At 46.4% G+C, this 19,177-nt stretch overlaps 1 protein-coding gene across 3 annotated transcripts in view; it reads right to left on the reverse strand.

The window, feature by feature from the left end:
- immp2l (inner mitochondrial membrane peptidase subunit 2) overlaps window positions 1-19,177 on the reverse strand; it is an 87,110-nt gene that overhangs the window by 48,382 nt on the left and 19,551 nt on the right. The window lies entirely within an intron of this gene.

Here is a 19,177-nt window from a genome sequence, read left to right on the forward strand (position 1 = left end):
CTGCCAGCCCTCCGGGGAGAAACCTTTCCCAGATCCTCACACATCAAAACAGTGTTTATCCGCCTCACCTGCTCGCCACAAATAATCACTCCAAATTGCGAGTGCCAAGCATCAAAAGGGGCTGCATGCCTAACACGGCTGTGTGCTAATACTCCTCTATCTACTCATTAGGCTGCCAATTACAGTAGGAGGCCTAATTTCACGCAGACATTTAATGATGTTCCTCCCATTAAAAGAGACACAGCTGAAGGCCTCCCCGAGCTTTTAACACTTTTAGGAAGAAGGTTACATCAAACACAGACGCTCTTAAATCTGTGCTGCTCCATCTGCTGCATCAGGCTGGAAGGAGGAAACAAAGAGGAGCTGGCTGCTGTCCAGACCACTGAGACGCAGGCCGATCATCTCGACCGCCGAACCACTGAAGCCATGACTAAACACTGATAACGATATCTGGTCCAGTCAACACAGAAAGCAGCAGCTCAGTGCAGTAAGCTGAGCTGAGACTTTACACCTCAATCAGTCACCATGAATAACCAGAGCGAAGAGCTGATCTGTAGCTCTTCGCCATACGTGATTCGCTCCGGGACGGACACGAGCCGCAAACTCAAACATCACTTCAACATCAGAAGGTGACGGTTTGGCTCATTTACTGAGACTAGTTGAGATGCAGCCGGAAGCTCTAAGGCTGCTCAGTCCATTGGAGATTTTCAAGATCAGAACTAAACCTACTAAACCTACTTGAATTTCCCTTGAGAGTATCTATCTATCTAAACAGAAGCGAAGGGCTGCAACTTCTAGTCTATGACATGTTCAGATATTTCCTGTCTTATCCATCCATTCTTCATCTTTCACTGCTTACCCTGTTCAGGGTCACAGGGGGTGGAGCCCATCCCAGCAGGCAGTGGGCGAGAGGCGGGGAACACCTGGACAGGTGGTCAGGTCATTAGAGGGCTGACACAAACAATCCTTCACACGTAAAGGCAGTTCAGAGTCAGTAGTTAACCTCACTTGCAGGAGGTGGAGTGTGGGAGGAAACTCATCCTCTGAACCAAGGCCAAATCTCGACTTTGCAATAAAGCAAGAAAACACACCTGCACTTTTTACATTTGCAGACAAAATATGAGCCTTAGCTGGCCAGCTCTGCACTGCCACTGCCATCAACCCATCAGCCTCGCTTAGAGAGCTCTGATTTTTACAAGAACCCTACAAACACAATCTAATGACCTTCTCAGACACACCCACACAGAGCAAACACAAGGCCACAACAGAAAGTCCTAGTCACCAGAGAGAGATAAGAGATGGAAAGAGTGAGGAAGACCGAGTGTGTGTGTGTGTGTGTGTCGGGGAGTGAGTTAAAGCCTCTGGCTGCTCTGTTTGTCCTCTACGTAGCCCCATCCTTCATCAGGACACTGACGATTGCAGGTATTTTAGAAGATAAATCACTCCCATACAGAAAACTGACCTGCCTCTGTTAAAGCAGCCATTTACAGCAGCTGGTTTCCATGACAACGTGTCTGAAACCAACCCAGACTCACTGCTGTAAGGATTTTCTTCTCATCAAATCTCACGTTGGAAAGATGTGAGGCAAGAATAATAGTTCATCTCTGCTTCTGACTTGACTGAAATTAAATCCACTTAATTCTTTTTCATGTCTTCCCTCAGCGAGACAGGAAAATCAAGGACCAAAACCAGCAAACAATCAACAAGATTTCCATGTTTAGCAGGAAGCAGTGGACTTTGGGATGGGAGTCAGAAACACATTGTGGGTTTTGGTCTTTCCTGCAGCAGAGCAGCAGAGTCGGTCCAGCAGGCAGCAGCAAACCACACATCCTGCCTGCCTGCTGAGCCAGCAGGCAGCACAGGGACTAATAACATCTGGTGCTCGCTCCAGTAAACCCTGCCAGGCCCCTCTGATCCACCACCATCACCACCACCTCCTCCTGCTCTGTGCCAGTTATTATCACAAACCCACAAACCATCTTTCTCCTCCATCGCCGGCTGCTGCGCTCTCCTGCTCTTTGTCTTGTTTAATTAAAACTGTGACAGGACACGATGACAAAACAGCAGAGCTGCGATTTATAACCGTGACACATCTTCCTGACTGAGCCCTTCTTTCTCGCAGCACTCAACATAATCAAAACTCTCTATGGGAAAGCGGCAGCAGTCTCAAAGATGGATGAAGCCATGTGACTATAGCCCTCAGCCGCCAAACTTCCTCCCACCGAGTTCCTCTAGAACCACTGAAGCTCTACAGAGGGTCCACGATGGGGAGTCACGTTCTGCTGGAGTCCAGTCAGCTTGTCACAGCTGCAAAACACAGGTGACACGGCGATGACAAACCAGGTGTGACATCAGCACTCACTTCGTGGGCGGATGTTTGGACGCCGCAGGGTTCATCAGAGACTGTTTGCTTAAAGAGGCCTGGTTAACCACATGAAACCCAGCTGGCCGTCAGCTCGCAGTGAGACATCCTGCATCAGAGGCGTGAGTCTCATGGTGTGTCCATGTCTAATTTATTCACGTCTCCCTCCTCCTCCACCCTGGAAAGTGACGGGCCTGTGGGAGGAGGCCAGCAGGGCTCCGTAGCTCCCCATCAGTCCCTGTTCACCAAGCAGTGCTCAAGTTTCATCAATCAGATGCGAAGGACTTCATTTAAATCCTGCCTGTAGTTTATACCCACTTCCACTGTGAAACACCCGACAAACACATGGCAACACAGGAGACAGAGGCGCCCTTTCACTGTCACTTTACTCATAGTAGTATAGTACGTGTGTGAAAATAAACAAACAGAAAACAAAACGTTTAGTCTGTAAAAGTTTACCAGAGCCCTAAATGCTGAAGTGACTGAAGTTTTGGGCTCACATAAAAATCAAATATTCAGTTGTCATTCGCATTTTATGACCCATTTTGATCTGGTTCTCTCACCTCATTATGATATCATTGATATTATTATGAAGATGAAGGCTTTGCATTAAGCCCCATGAGGCGTGAGAGACGTGGACGGTGGCAGACATGAAACAGAGACGACCTTCACAGGAGACATTTAAGAAGGTGTAACCCCACCTCCACCTGGACAGGCGTCCTCTGCCTGTGACAGATGACCTCACACCTCACCAGTTCTAACTGCTGACTTGTTCCAGTGAAAACAAGGTGAGGTTGACAAAGCCTGATGAAGGTGAAGATGGTGGATGAACATGAGTAACTGCACTGCAGATGCGAAGCTCAAGGCTTCATGATACCTTCAGATCTCTGCAGGGATTTACTGAACTGCTGGAGAAACTCACCACAGGAAGAAGACACACAAATTCCTCTGAAGATCAGACTAACTACATCTGCTTTGACTTGTGTCTGAAAACTAACGTACGCAATGTTTCTTTAATTTATGGCACATATGGAGGTAACTTATTGTAACCCCGATCCTAAACCAAAACAAACTGCAAGGAAGAGAGCGGAGCAGGAAAAAAGATGGGAACTTCTGACCATTCTGACTTCCAGAGGCACATAACCAATAATCATAGTAACCATCAAATGATCAGTCAGATATGGACAGTATGGAAAGCTGCTCGATACTGAGATCTCTGAAACAATGTGAGCTGAGACGAGACCAACGCTGAGGAACATTTAACGTCTAACAATAAAACCAACATTGACAAAACTCCCACCCATTAGAAGCAACGTAGCACACGGACGGGCAACAGGACCTTCAGTCCCAGACTGCCAGAGAGCCACAACAACCAAGTCCATGGTCTTTTTAAAAACTGAAAGCTGGGTAAAAGTTGCTATTTTAACAAAGCTTGCAGGTATTCATCGCTGTAGCTGTTCCAAACGCCCCCCTCCCCTCCCATGTGGACACACCCGTCCACATACATTGTATATCGCAGCAGAGGAGGCCTGTGAAGAAGGACAGAATCAGTCCTGACCTGAAACCACAAACCAAACTGAGCACAAACAGAGATTTTTTGACTGCTAAACCAAAGCTCTGTGGGTGCTGACTGGTTGCCTAGAAGAACAGAGCGTGCCGAATCAAAAGGCTGATCGCAGAGCTGTTGCGCTGGTCAGGGAGTGAGGGGCAAGCAGCTAAATTATACAGCAGAATTCAACTGAAAGAAGTCAGAAAAATCCAGTCAGGAATTAAGCTTCCTGCAGAGAAGCCTTGACAGCAATCTGCAGCTGCACTTTCCATTATCAAGATTCAGAGGCGCCCTGCTATCCGGCTCCTCGTCGGAGCAGGAACAAGAAGAGCAGAAATCAGTCGCCTGGGAACTCCAACATGCTTAAACATGAGCTGAACGTGGAGCTGCTGAGGAGCCACTCAGCTGCAGCTCCACAAGCACAAATCCCAGGACCATCTGTCACAACACGCCAAAAAATCCACGTATCTTTTAATGGCTTCCCATATCAGTTTGCCTCTCTAGTGGTTTCTGATTAAGAGGGGGGTGAGGTGGTTACTAATGAGTTTGACGGATCTGAGTGAGTGTTAGCGAGGGCAGGTAAACAGGCAGGACGCAGCGAGCTCGCTCTCGGACCACCTCCACACCGTCTGACAGCAGTGACACGGACATAAAACCCACGCAGCACTGCAGCTAATGAGGCCAACATGGACACTGTGACTCAGGTGAGCGTGGAGCCGAGGCCTGTCAGGGCCAGCGCTCAGACTGGGAGCAGGAACACACAGCAGCTACTGTACCGCTTAATGACCTGTCAGCGCCGCCGCACAGGAAGCAGCACAAAGATCAACAACAACACGACACTCACACACAAACGACATGTTCGCAGAAGGGCAGCGTTTCTTCCTGTCGGCATCCACGTGTGAACAGATGATGAGCCGTAATTATTTTCTGGTCTTCCTTTCAGGTAAATGACGTGTTGGAGGAATAATAAAGTTTTCCAGCAGGGCTCAGCCTTGGCAGCAGCTTCCCCCACAGCCTTGACTTGCGACAACTGACAGAGGCTAACAGTCTCCTGCAGCGGCTAATTGCTGTCATTACCTCGTCTGCACTGAGGCCGGATGGACGGCGGGCAGGCGAGGCGAAGGTGCTGCGGCTCTGCTGATGAAACAACACGTCTGACGGGCTGAGTAACGACGGTGGCTCAAATGCTTCTTGGAAGGCCGAGGTAGTGCCACCGAGCCTGGACAGCCCGGAGAGACGCCACCAATCAGGAGCTGCCCCCCACCATCGATCTGCGCCCGGCCTTCACAGAGACGCCGTCCAGCTCGGTGTTTTATGCTGCTACTTTCCATTGATTCGGGGAAAGTATCCAAAGATTTAATTACACGAGTAGCACATAAACTGTCCTGTGCCAACAGCAGTTACAGGCTGGCTAAAATACAGCCGTGCCCTGTTAGAGTAATGGCCGCGGCTGGATTTGTGAGACAGTTGTGGAGTTTATGCTGAAAATATTTTCCTGGTGCATTAGCCCCATTAGCGGCGTCCTCTCAGCCCACTCACAGCTGTAATCTGCCTACTGAGGGAGTCGTCTGAAGGCTGCCGAGTCCGTCTGTCCAAGATCAGTTTAAGTAAGCTTTAAATAAGAAAGCTGGTGCTCATTAAGGAGTTTAACTTTTTAACAAGCCTGAACATCAGTTTCAGAGAGGACAAATACATGATGTGTTGTCCTCCTCCTCCTGCTCCTGATTTAAATGACAGCTGTGAAGGTACATCCACTTATCTGTAATACACAGCGGTCATAAATTCTGCTTCGCATCCTGCGTCACGTCCGTCTGCTGGTTCGACTCAGCTAAAACAGATCCTGACCTCACAACTGGAAATTCACGTCCACGGCCGCAGGAGAGCGAGGAGCCTGACTTGCCAGTCATTTTCACCCTGGAGAAATCGCCATTTGGAGAATTAATTCAGTGACCTATGGTAATTTTCATATTCCTTTGCTCTGTGTTGGCTGTGCTTGAACTGGGAATGAGAGCCGCTCTCTTGTCTCTTCACTCATGCAAAATTCATTTTGGATAATTATCTCAATGCCCCCCACCCAAAAAAAGACAAAAAAGGAGCATCTAATGACTAAATCTTTCCATTTAGATGGTGATCATTTAGATCAAACATCTGATCAGCGCAGCCCAGAGGAGTTTCTTTGGATGAGTGGTGCACAGATAAATCTACAGTCTACAGTCGCTGCAAACTCAGAAACGCCTGGAGCGATTTTCCAATCCGGCTGCACCGACTTCTCGGTTCAAGGTCAACGCCTCAACGGCCTCGACTCACAGAAAAATAAAAAATGTCAGCTGAAAGGAGCTCTGACTGGTGATGAAACGCAGGCTTGTGTCAGATGATATTTTAGACATATCTGACGAGTTTTTCATGTTAAAATCACATTAACTGGTCCAATGGGGAAGCTACAGTCAAAGGTCAACATGGATACAACCTTTGCCATTTTAACAGTTACACCTACTGAGGCCACGAGTGTTAAAGGTGACACTTTTGGAAGACAAATCTTTTATTGTGAAAGAACATGGGCTCAATAAACAGTCAATAAGATTCTGAGCCGGAGAAATAATTTCAAAGAATGTTCACCTCTGGCGTGAAAAATCTCCAAGAAATTCCACTTTGGTGTCTTTGAAATCCGATGTGTATAGTGCGACCGTTTTTAGATGAAACCAAATATTTTTCCAGACCAGATTCATCTTCAGAAGGAACAAACCAGCATGAGGAGTTTTGGTGCTGTGGTGTAGCACAGAGTGTGAAAAAGGAAGCCATCATAGGCAAATCTGCTCTGTGCTGCTCCACCACTGAGACGCACTTCACTCACCGTTACACCTTCTGAACAGGCCACGCTAACTGATCGTCCCATCAGAGACCGAGCTTCGAGCTCGTGTTGTCCCCTCTTCACGAGTGCAGAGAAAACACAAAGACACTCAGAGAGCGGAGATCATTGAAATTAAAGCACCTGCTCACCCAAAACAATTTAACTGTTTGTTGTTGAATAGGTCTCTTCGTATTTTCTGCTGAAGAATCCAGTCAACACTGCGAGCGTCACCAGGTCTTTATGTTTGAGTTTCTTATCTCATCTTATCTAAATGTAACGCAGCTGCTGACAGAACTCGATGAGTTTCTCGTTCTGACGGTTCACTCTGGATGACCTCTGGCGAGGAGGAGGCCTCAGCTCTGATGTATCCAACTCAATTGCTGTTTCCATATGGCCGAGAGGCAGCGACAGAACAGAGCTGGATTAACCCCCGATCGCCAGTCTGTGACCTCTGACCTGCGACTGAGGACGCACTCACTCAGTGTGATGGAGTCACAGGAAGATGTGAGGCGGTTAAACAGCCGGCACGCTGACAGCGGCGGCGTGACGACAACACGCACAGGGGGTTTTATAAAGAGGAAGCATCTCCGAGAAAAAAAAAAAAAAGCTCAACTCTCTGTGCCAGAGCGAAACTCAAACTTGTGATTCTGTCACCCAGAATCCGTGGCCTAGAGGTTTGAGAAGCGGTTTGTGACCAGAGGGCCGTTGGTTCGATTCCACCCCGCACGAGCAGGCAAAATTTGGGTCTTTGGAGCGATTAATAATGTGTCGTATAAACAAATTTCACAAACTTAACCAGTATCAATAGCAGCCTCACACTTGAGGGAGGGAGGAGGCCAGCGCAGTATTGTCTTGTTTCTGTCTGATGAAACTGGCTCAGACCTGCAGGACTGATTTCTGTGAGCACTTGGTTGTCAACACAACGTCATTGCACCAGCTTTATGATCGTTCAGTCGCAGTCGTGATGCGTCTCAACCCGGTCTCCCTCTCTGTTAGCTCTGCATTTGGTCTCCACCGCCTCCTGAACGAAGTTACTGAGGCTGCATTAGCTGCAGGGAAACGACTAAAGTGACAGCAGCAAACCACCCCCTGATGCCAGGAGTTTTGTTCAGACGGGGGACAGAAGACGACCTGTGTTAACCTCCACACCTCCGTTCTGATCGTATATATGGAAACCACTTTGCCGTCTATTTTATTCCACATTCTGTTTCTTTTCTTCTTTTCTGTTGGCCGTCTCCGAGTTGGCGTCTGTTCTAACACTTTCAAGCTTCTGTTTGTCTGCCAGTATTTATACTTTCTGCCAAGAATGTTGTGTTTGTGACCCTGTTTGTTTGCTCGTGTTGCTCAGCAGGAGGTCCCACGAACCTTTCAACAGAAGGAAAGGAAACGAGGTGAAACGTGAGGACACGGGCCAAAGATGAAGTGAACACGTTTGTTTTGGTACAGATCCCGGATTTCTTTTTGGAATGATTATATAAACATTTTGACAATTTTCCCCTGAACTACGTGTTCTCTAACACGTTTTCTAACAGTTTAACAACTTTTCATTCAGGATCGTGTCAGGATCTTTAAGGAAGGAAGCTCGTCCTGAATGCTTTCTAGCACAGATGCAAAGTCAGGCCGCAGTAATTTGAATTTCATGAATAACCAAATACGTAGTTGCACAGTTTAACACCTAGAAGTTATTTTAAAACAAAATCATTAGTGTTGAAATAAACATATCTCTGAATTTATAGCACTGATATATTTTTCCACCTCGCTGGACTTGGATGGATTAAACTCCCCTCTTTCAAACCGACAGGAAATCATTTCAATGTTTGCAATATAAAAACTTACAATTTAGTTATATATATAGTTAATGATCCACGTACAGTCGGTCCGTTTTGGATCTAAAATTTCAAATTATTGCAGAAAACAAATCGGAGACAAAAAGTCAAAATGGAAAGAGTTTTGGGCATTTCTTTGCCTTCACAGTTGGGTCCATTTACTGCCTCGATTTTATTTTGAACGGGGCCAAATAAATCAGGTTATTTGATTTACATTTTCTGTCAAAATGTCAAACAGTTGGAGAGACTCTGCATCCATCTGTGTTTGTTCTGACCTCCCAGATGCACAGAAACGCTGCATCAACTGTGGTGCTGCTCCTGCAGACGCTCGCTGTCAATAAAGATAAATGCTGGTGAGGCCTCGCTCAGATTCCTCCCTCCCCGCCTCACTGCTGAGCTCAGTCAGCTGGGGTGTGGCCCTCACTGAGGTCCGCAGAGAGCCCGACTCGCTGATGTGATGAACGGGCCTCAAAGCTGTCGCCATGAAGCCTCCCACGGTTATGTCTCGTCTGAGCCGGACCGCAGGGAGTTTGCCGGCGATGCACCACTTAAACGATGAAATATGAGCAGCGGCCTGAGGCTGGTCAGCCCCCTTCAGACCTCCACTCCTCCACAACCCTGCTTTACACATGACAAATGAGAAAGGCACACCAAGGGCAGCTCTGTGGCAACACGAGGACCCTGAGTATCAGCCGTGGCTTTATCCCGCTAATCTTCGAGGAAACGCGACATGCAGGCCTCAGCCAGCTGCGTATTTATATTCCACCTACACTGTGAAACCTTAATGCAGCAGCTGACAGGGATAACCTGCAGTCTGAAAACTTCCACCATCAAATACTGTTGTCAGCGTGCACGCAGAGAGGGCGTGTAAGCAGGAATAATCCATATGAAGCAGATCAGGGCTTGTCATGTCGAATCGTCTCTAAGTTCCTTTCTTCTCGCTCCACACTTGGCGCAAACTGCCAGTTCCACTCTTTCTCTGTGTTCTGTACCAGTTCTGTCAATCATGTCATCCTCACTGCATCCACACAACCCAACCTCCCCCTCCTCCGTCTGTCTGCATGTTTCACCAAGTTGCCAAGGCAACAGGCGGACGCTTTGCTATCAGTCATCTCTTCCTGCAGCTGAGGTGCAGGCCGCCCGGCCGCCACAGCAGAGGGACAAGAGGAGGAAGAGTGTCTTCCTCTGACGAGGACAACGAAACAGTCAGTCACTGCTGTTATCCGTCAAATCGAGGCTGAATCATTAAAAATGTCCAATCAATCTTAGGTTGTTCCCGGCGATGTTTTTAAAGAGACAGCCTGTAATCTTCAGCTGGCCGATCTCCTACAGCTGGTCTGTTGTTTGCTTTCCTATTGAAGCCTCATTTCTCATCCATCAGCTGTGACTGGCATCACTACCTTCTCTCATTTGAGAGCCAACGATTTCCTGTTCCTGAGCCATTGATTATATTTGCATTGTTGATGGATGTGAAGCCGCTTGCCATATGATGAGAAACACCAGAGTTTACAACCATAAAGACTTCCTCAGCTGACACTGACCAGTTCCTGTTTGACAGGTTAGGATCAGCCTGACGGAGCTGACTGATCCATCTGGTTCTGTACTGTTCTAACTGTCAACAAATTCCACAACGTGTCAGTCCATCTCTAAATACCTTCTGACTTCCTGTCTACGGCTCTCAGCTCAAGTCCACACTCCTATGAAATCAATCATTACATTCTTAAAAAGCTACCAAATTAAAAATGCCTTGACGTTTTGTGTAGAAGACAAGTCAGACAGACAGACTGCTTCATGTCTGTCTAATAAAAGTCAGAAGGGTGAACTATCCATCACTGTCTGGGTTTTTCTGTCCTCCTAAGATCCCACAAAGGCTGACCAGACAGCCGATGAACATGAGATGTGAACAAACTGAGACTCACAACATGCAGATTAATTCCATTTCATGATTGGCAAAAAAACGACGCTAGATGTGAATGTTTCAAACAATCAAAGTGTCACGTAGCTTCAGCAAATTCACAGTTCACACAGAGCAGGAAAAGGTTTAATCTGACTTTCAAAGTGCTTCACAGGAAATTTCAGTGGAATACTAACATCGGGGGTCATAAGCTGATTACTTTAAGTAATCGGAGCCTCGTGTGGACTATCAGCAGTCCGGATGTGAGAGCTAAAAGCTGACATGGAAATATTAACTTCAATTTACTCAAGGTTTATGTCATCTTAATCTGTCATCGTTACCTTGAATATGAACCGCTGAGAGCTGTTATTTAATGCTCCAGTGTTATGCAGTGTATTGTCCTGCAGTAAATCTGCTGCCTCTATAAAACCATGTATTGATTTAGCTGTAAAACTACACTCAAAATCCCTGTTCTGGGTTCTGTAAGTCGGAGATCTAAAAAGAAATTTTTCACGTCAGACCGTTGAGTGCATGATGTCAAAAAGAAAAACCTCAGTCTGAGGGAAACTGGTCCTCAGACTTTAAGAGCCGGATTCTCAGTGTGCTGGCTCTTTCCGTCTTATTCCCCACTCTGGTTTTACTGCCGCTCCACCACACGAGCGATTAATATAACCGTGTTAAAACAGTGGTGACACAAAGCCTGCTGGGAGCTCGAGGTCCAGAGGAAAGCCTCCCAGCAGCAGCAGAATTAGCCCGGATCAAAGCTCATTTCCAGCGCCGGCTTGAAGGATGCGGAGCAGCTGTGACTTCCAGCTTAGCGCCACATGTCGTACTTAAACCTGTTTACACATTCAGATCCACTGATGCCGCCTGCTTTAACGCAGCAGGATGAGGCTCAGCAGCGGCAGCGAGTTGGTCCTTTAGGCCCACCGGCGGCATGTTAGGCTGGACGACAGCAGAGCTTCCAAAGCAGTCACAACATCTGGATCACCTCTGGTCGGATGCTATAAAAAGGGCCATGATTGACAGCTGAGCGCTGCTCCTGATTGGCTCAGATGGGTGTGATACTTTGTACTTTCACTCCACTGCATTTATTTAATAACTTAGTTATTTGCAGATTCAGATTATTAATAGAACATGTTATGACATGAATTTATATTCTTGGCACGTCACTACTAACTAATGAGTCTCACAGAGGCGGCGCCTCTCATTGGCTGACTCTGGAAGGGTTCCTATTATCTATGAAGCTCTTTCAGAATCATTTCTAATATAAAATTAATCCACATTCAACAGCCAACTTTTCAGCCCCTGAACAGAATAAAAAGCCAGAAAATCAAATGCGTGTTTTCACGTGAACGTATGAAACTTCATTCCGTCTCTCCTTCCTGTTTCTCTCCACCTGCTGCCTTTAAGTGTGTCATTCCCTCCAGCGTTAACGAACAGCCTTCACCGTGCCCTCAATACGTCAACTGACTAATGGTGCTGGGAGGGATGTGCCGCCGCTAAACGGACGGACGAGGAAATATTACGCATGGAGGTAATTCCCATCTCGCTGTGCGAGCGGCAGACTGACAGGCTTTGATGTTGATACGAGGGAGGGGAGGGGGACAAACCCCCGAAAGAGGAAACACATCAACTTTGGTTAGACAATGCCAACACATTCTATTACCCAGCATGCTTCACAGCAGAGGGCTGGAAAGAGACATTATTATTAAAGAATATTTTATACTTCCAAGGACTTTGGTTGGTTCATCCACCACTTGGGTCAACTGAAACATCTCAAGATGGAAGAGACATTGACGGACTCGATGATGCTGTCTGATGACTTTGGTGGTCCTCTAACATGTCCTCTAGAGCTACCATGAGGTTAACATCTTCACTGTTGGTAAAACTGACTGATAGCACCGATGTTCCTCTCAGCATGATTGTAAGAACTTGGATCTCCACCTGTACTTTGTGTTTACTGCTAACAACAAATTGACGTTGAGAAAGTTGACGTGGTCAGCTGGTCAGGCCAGTGAGCCTCTACATCCTGCAAGAAGACTTTCCTGCACGAATAAATCTTATATTCTCCACAAAAGCTATTTATTGAATGCGACGCCTTGGTACCCGCCAACACTCAGATTAACGACTGTCATTTAATTACATACTTGCTCTCAGTTACTGATTTCTGTTTGGTGACTTAAATACACAGTGCTGTGAACCTGCGGGTGGAGGACCAAGAAGTGTTTTTCCTTCCTTCAGACTGAAGCCTCTGTGGGACTATTTAATTAACGAGGCTTTAATACTAATTTGATGGAAATTAGCTTCACAGCCCCACATGAATTCCACGTGTAGTCTTATAGATTAGGGACTCCCAGCTCTTCTCTGCAGTGCAGTTACAGAATGTACAGAGACACAACAGACTCTGAAATGTTAATGTAAATATGACTTACAGCAGTTTACGGTGCAGATTTATCTCCGCATTCCACGTCCTGTCCCCAGACGATTCCAGTTTGTATTTTCAGTCTATCTACCTGCCTGCCTACTACCTACACTTTCCTTCCAGGAATCCATTTCCACGTGAACATGCTGACGATTTCAGCTGTTACATTTCTTCCTGTTGTTGTTCAGAGCTTTTTGCTGCTTACAGAAATAACTGCCAGGTCAACACGTTGTTAAGTGCTGGAAAGGGTTAAAATCCCAAAGGACTAGAGGAAATATTCTATGCCAAGGAATTTAAAAGAACAGTTTGACATTTTGGGGGAGAAAAAAAAAGCTTATTTGCTTTCATGTGGATATGATCGATACCACAGCAGGGGGATTTCTGATCTTTGTACAGAGTCAAGTCCCGCGTTTCCCTTTGTGTCCAATCCTTATGCTAAGCTATGCTAATCAATTCCCAGCTCAAGCGCCACAAAAAGACTGGTATCAATATCCTCATTAACGGTCTCACTGAAGCAGTGAGGACTGGCTCAGACGTCCCCACAACGCAGTAATGTCTGCATTACAGATGGCAACACACTCTGCAGAGAGGAGTCCATTAAACGTGAACGTCGAGCTGGTAAACAACACAGATAAGATCCCTCCACTCGCTCTGCTCTACTGTACCACACCTGATTGTTTAGCAGCTAATTAGCGACTGTCAGGGCCATAAATCTTAACTGTAAGAAGATGTGAATACTTCATTTCCTGCTCTGCTTCACATCCAGGCTGACCGGATATAAATAAATCAAAGTAGCCGTAAGCCTCTTTATGAAACACGCTGAAGGAGGCCGCCTGGCACATGACAGCAGATTAAACCCGTGAGAGAAGATGGAAACGTGTGAAGAAGTGTGATCACACCGTATGACCTCACCGTGTTGAGCCCGCTGGCTATGACTGCTCGTCCTTTTCATGGGATTTAATGGACAAAGTCATGAAAACGGGACACAATTTTCAATTTTCTCAACCATGACTCCATATGACTTCCATCAAATTGTCAGGTAAATATGAGACAAAAGAAGTCGGTTATACAGGTCATATATATTGCTAATAAACCTCAAAAAGTGAGAAAAGCAGGCACTTGGACATGGGAATGGGGATGTGGGAATTAATCAGGGAAAATCTTCATCTTCTTCTTCAAGCTGTGAGTTAAATGTTCACTACATCAGAGTTTAAATTCAATGGTGCCAGTTCCATCAACCTTTTCATTGTGATTCTTAAAACAGGAAAAGTGCTTGATCTTGATCCGCAACTGAGCCACCACTACCCTTTAAAAGGTGATAACTTCTGTTGTGGAGCCACCAAGTGGCCAAAAAGCTGGAACATTACAGATCCAGTGGGTGGCTCAGCGGACCTCCGCCCTCTGAGGGATCTCCTGTGAACACCTTCGCTTTAGACTGTGACTTTACTGTCATGTGGCGCACTGGTCCCACAGGAAGCCAACCAATACAGAACCAAGTGCTATCACATGACCCAATCAGTGATCTCATGGGAGACACTGAGGCCAGCGACCTGCCTCACCGTATGAGGCGACACAACGTTTATGTGGCTGCAGGGTCAGTCTGCTGCCACTTAAGTGCTGCTCAATCAAAGCTTTCCGACTGCCTGGACTTCGACCTGCGTCCCCTGACGGCACAAAACATCGTCGTTCTTCTGTTCCTTCGACCTGTGGACTGAAGAGTGCTCTGTGCTCCTATTGGTCAGTGTCACCAAACACATCCACCCAGCTGTCAATCCCAGCCAGAGAGGGCAAAGTCAGGACATCATTGGGTGATCAGTCATTTGTGCGGTGCAGAAGGCAGTTCTCTATCAAACATTCATTTCTGCATGCACATCTCACCGATGTTATCAGAGAACAGGGGTTACGTGAAACCAGCGGACGAGGGTCACAAAAGAAGGGGGAGCTCACAGCTTCTCGAAACAAATACAACAAAAATGTCATTTGATCCACACTTGAAGAAGATTATTACTGAGTGAGCCGACACACACTCTGCCATGTCAAACACTCAGGGCTCATTTGTTTTATTCCTTCCACTTTCTCTCCTTGGTTTGTCTGCAGTAAAGATTCTCCTGCGTCTCTTCACTCTTCGTCATTTGCATCTCAGTTTGTTGTCTCGTTCAGGTTGAGATGTTTTTAGAAACCCCACAGGCTCTTTATGTTTCCTCACCTGAACAGTTTGTACTTCATTTCCTCTTTATTGTTTTGTGCTTCCCCCACAGCGTGTTTGCAGTAAATCAGCTGAAAAAAAAAAAAAAAGAAAGAAAGAAAAACAGACGCTAAAAACTAAACATGAGGTTCTGGTTTGATCTCTGGAGGCTTTGGAGTCTTTGTGACACACTGAAGTGACTCTAGTTATTAGAATTGTGGCAGGGATGGAAACAAACTGTCTGAACGCTGTCAGGACATCTCACGTGGGAAGATTTTAGCTCCATATTTAGCTGAATGAGGAGCTTTTAACAGGTTTTAACAGGTTATGGAGGCGAGCGAACGTCACCTTCACCAGTCAAGCTTGTGTGTGTGTGTTTTATAAGCACGCGATGCGACGCTGACTGTAGCCCCAACACAATTCAGCCCTGATTGGACATGATGATGATCAAAAAGCAGTTCATTCGTTTGTCTCCATTCACATGTAGGCGCACAGTGGATTTGAGAAGAAGTCAGGAAATGCAGCAATGAGCCCACAGACTGCTAGCTGATATTAATATGGAGGAAATGTGTTAGAGGAAGTCTTTATATCATAAAGCTTAACTCCAAATCAGAAACATCAGGACAGTTTTGGAGACGTCGGCTGTACAGATATCTGCCTTCTCTTGAACAGAACAGAACTAGATGGACCTTCACTTAAAAATACTTTTGGAAAAACTCAACAGCAACGTCTCTTTCCAGAAATCATGACCTGGTTTCTCCAGATGATCCACCTTGTTGTGAGCAGGTTCATGGAGGAACCACTTCTTTCAGTATCGCCGAGCAGAAGGAAAACTCGTGGACAAGAGGCTCGTTACAGGACAGGATGCGAACATTAACGACGTCTTTCTCACGTTAGCTCACCAACATTATTATGCACTCATTAACATCACTCCTTATGTGATGTAAATGACTTCGCTATTACAAACAATTCTAAGAAACGTAGAGCTGATTTATTAACTGGTGTTAAAGAATGAAGGATATAAGACAGGAGAGGTCTGCATCGGTAAGACTTGAGGAGATAAAACGGTTTCTGAAGCTCTGCATTTTCTCGTCTCTTTGATTCAAAGTCACACAGCAAATTCTGACTGTTGGACGGATTACAGACCGATTATACCGACTGAGTGGATTTGTCACCAGGTGTCCTCTGTCCCCTGTGTTGGTGTCCTGCTGTACTCACGGAGCTCAGAGTCGACATCTGTCCAACCAACAGCAAACAACGTCTGCTGTCAGCGATCCCCTCGACTCAAAGCAAACCGCGACAATAGCCACCGAGGAACAAAACTCGCTGCTTTTGAAGGTTTCCGCGTCTGCTGAGTTTTCAGTGAATATTCATGGACCGTGGAACTTCTCCCTAACCATCCCAACAATCCCCTGCTGATCCAAGATGGCTGTCATCAGACCCGTCAGAGTAAACAAAAACCAAGCGAGCCAGAAGCGGAGTCGCTATTCATCTCTCCCGATTCATAACCGCGGGGAAACATTCGCTCGCCATCCTGGAGAAAATGATGTTGTGCAGTTGTGACCACATCAGTTGTGAGGTCGCTCAGAGGCAAATGGTTCTGTTCACAGCCCAACATAAAATCAATCAGGTTTCGAATGGTCTGTGCTGAGAGCATTACAAACCGTGGCTGCAGCCGTGGCTGCTGTCTGAACACCACCTCAGAAACACGGAGACACAATCATTTTCCTTTGCCGACACACACTGAAAATCAGAGGCATTCTGTAAATAAGGCATTACTCTGTGGAACAGATCATTCTCTTGAACATTATCCTTTAAAATGAGTGCCAATTATAAGCAGGAGTCAGTCAGTCGCCTTCAGTGTAGCTGTGTCACATTTGAAATTTAAATCCACGGCGGATGATGGATGTGGCTTTATGAGGGATTTTAACTAAATCCCTAGGGATGAGGTGAGGCGATACAGATCTGCTTCACGTGGGGAGGACTGAACTATCTGTTGCTTCGAGAAAAACCCCCTCCTTCAAAGGGTTGCCAGGAAAACAGGTGGCTTTAAGGTCGGAAGACTAACAGACAAAAAGACACGGAGGAGGAGGGGCAGGGGGGTGGGGTGAGCAGAGCTGATAATGCCACGACGACGGCGGGTTGAATTTAAATGTCAGAGTGTTTCTACGCTCACATGAACTTTACAGAACCAGTGTCTCCATTTGGCTCTGTATGCTTAGAGCCCGTCCAGCTGCAGTGCTGCTTCATTAGCCGCCGGCTGCTCTTTCAGTCAGCCACAGCATAAGAGCCCTACGTTCACAGCTCGCAGCCGCAGATTAGGTTCAACTACCATTCGCAGCTGCTCTCTTCACTGCCACAAAGACGCTTTCAGAAACAACTCTGCTCCTACAAAGGCAAAACCCAGAGGGGTTTGTCCTCCTGTCACCAGCCGGCGTTCTGCACAGCAAACACCTCAAAAGAAGAAATCGACAGCATCGGCAAGCAGCTCGAGCAGAAGTCGAATCTGTCACTTTCCTTGTGTGAAATCTCACTTTTGCTGGTCTCAGAGCAGTCGGCAGGGCTGCGGCGTCTCCAGTTTGAACACGTTGAATAAATGAAACTGAGGACAGACATCTGAGGAGGCTGCAGGCTGCATTCACACAGAAACGCTCTCAAGAGATCTCAGGCCAGGTTCTCCTAATGAGCGGTGACCGCTCGTCACGCACTGTGTGACCGGACCACAGAGTTTGACCATCACGTTCAGTTCACAGCTGGTGTCGCTTCAGCTGCGCTGGAAGCACTTGATGACATCAAGTCTGTGATATGAGCTCCAAATGAAATCACATGTGAGCAGCAGTGCAGGTGGACTCAGGCCCACAGCACACCTGTGCTTTCGCCTCAAGGCTCAGACGTGTTTGCAGGCTGTGTGAGAGCAGTTTGAGATCAAATGCACACAAGTAAAAAGTAAGAGTGCAGAACAAAGAGCAGCAGATAACCAGCAGACTACAGACAGGATCATCATCATCCTCTCTGACAGTTTCTACTCTCATCCTGCCCGGGTCAGACCGTTACAGAACAGCAGGTGTACAAAGGTGCTGCTCTTATGACTTCCTTCCATTGGATATTATTTGACATGTACTTGGAGTTTTTGGCTCATGGCGCATGTTCCATCTGCTAACATGGAAGGGGAGGGGCTTATGAGCTGTACTGCAGCCAGCCACCAGGGGGCGACCAGATGTTTTTGGCGTCACTTCTGAGGAGCTCTCATGTCGTCTGTCTTCGTGTACAGTGGTTGGCACACCTCATTATTTTTATATTATTTCACAACTTTATGTTGACTTTCTCTCTTCTGAATTTATATGTCAGTTCTGTTGTTTGTGTTTCACTGCTTTTTAGCAGAAATTTAAGTTTAGGACTTGACCACCAAGACAGAAGTTTGTATTTATGACGTGTGTGTGGTACAGCCATCGTGTAAAAGTACAACAGGAGCCCTGAAAAATAAGCCGTCAGCGAGTTCACACCTGACAACACACTCTGTGTTACAGTCTGACGTTAGTTAGCGCAACGTTCTGACTTCAGCTGATTTCCTTTGGTGTGAAACCACCTAACAGCTAACAGCTAACTTTACATTCAAACATCCAAACCAACGTGTGTTCAGTCAGTGCGGCAGGCTGCTGTTCAATCCTACTGACATTATTATGTGTTGATTCGTCACCTTCCCTGCAGCTCGTTTGTCTCAGCTGATTGATGTCAAACTCTCACATTTATCTAAATATTCCACAAGCTTCTGGAAAAAAACAACTTGCTAGCTGCTGTTTGCATTTGCTGCAGCGCTGCTCGTCATTCCCAATCGAAAACAAAACAGTACCAGGACAAAGAAATGCATGAACACTTAAGAACTTCTTTCCAAACGTTTCTGGACCTCAGCCACACGGTGTCATCAAAGTGAAAACGTTGAAATATTGCTGCAGGACCAACTGATTGGCTGCAACAGTTTGACAAAAAAATCAAAATCTTTCTAACTTGTCTCCCTGTTGTCACTGAGACCAGATAGAGACCAGTTGCTCCAAGAGAAATAGGCTTTCAGAAGTGGTCATTTAAAAAAA

The sequence above is a fragment of the Scatophagus argus genome, chromosome 7 (genome assembly GCF_020382885.2).
Source record: "Scatophagus argus isolate fScaArg1 chromosome 7, fScaArg1.pri, whole genome shotgun sequence".
Lineage (NCBI taxonomy): Eukaryota > Metazoa > Chordata > Actinopteri > Scatophagidae > Scatophagus > Scatophagus argus.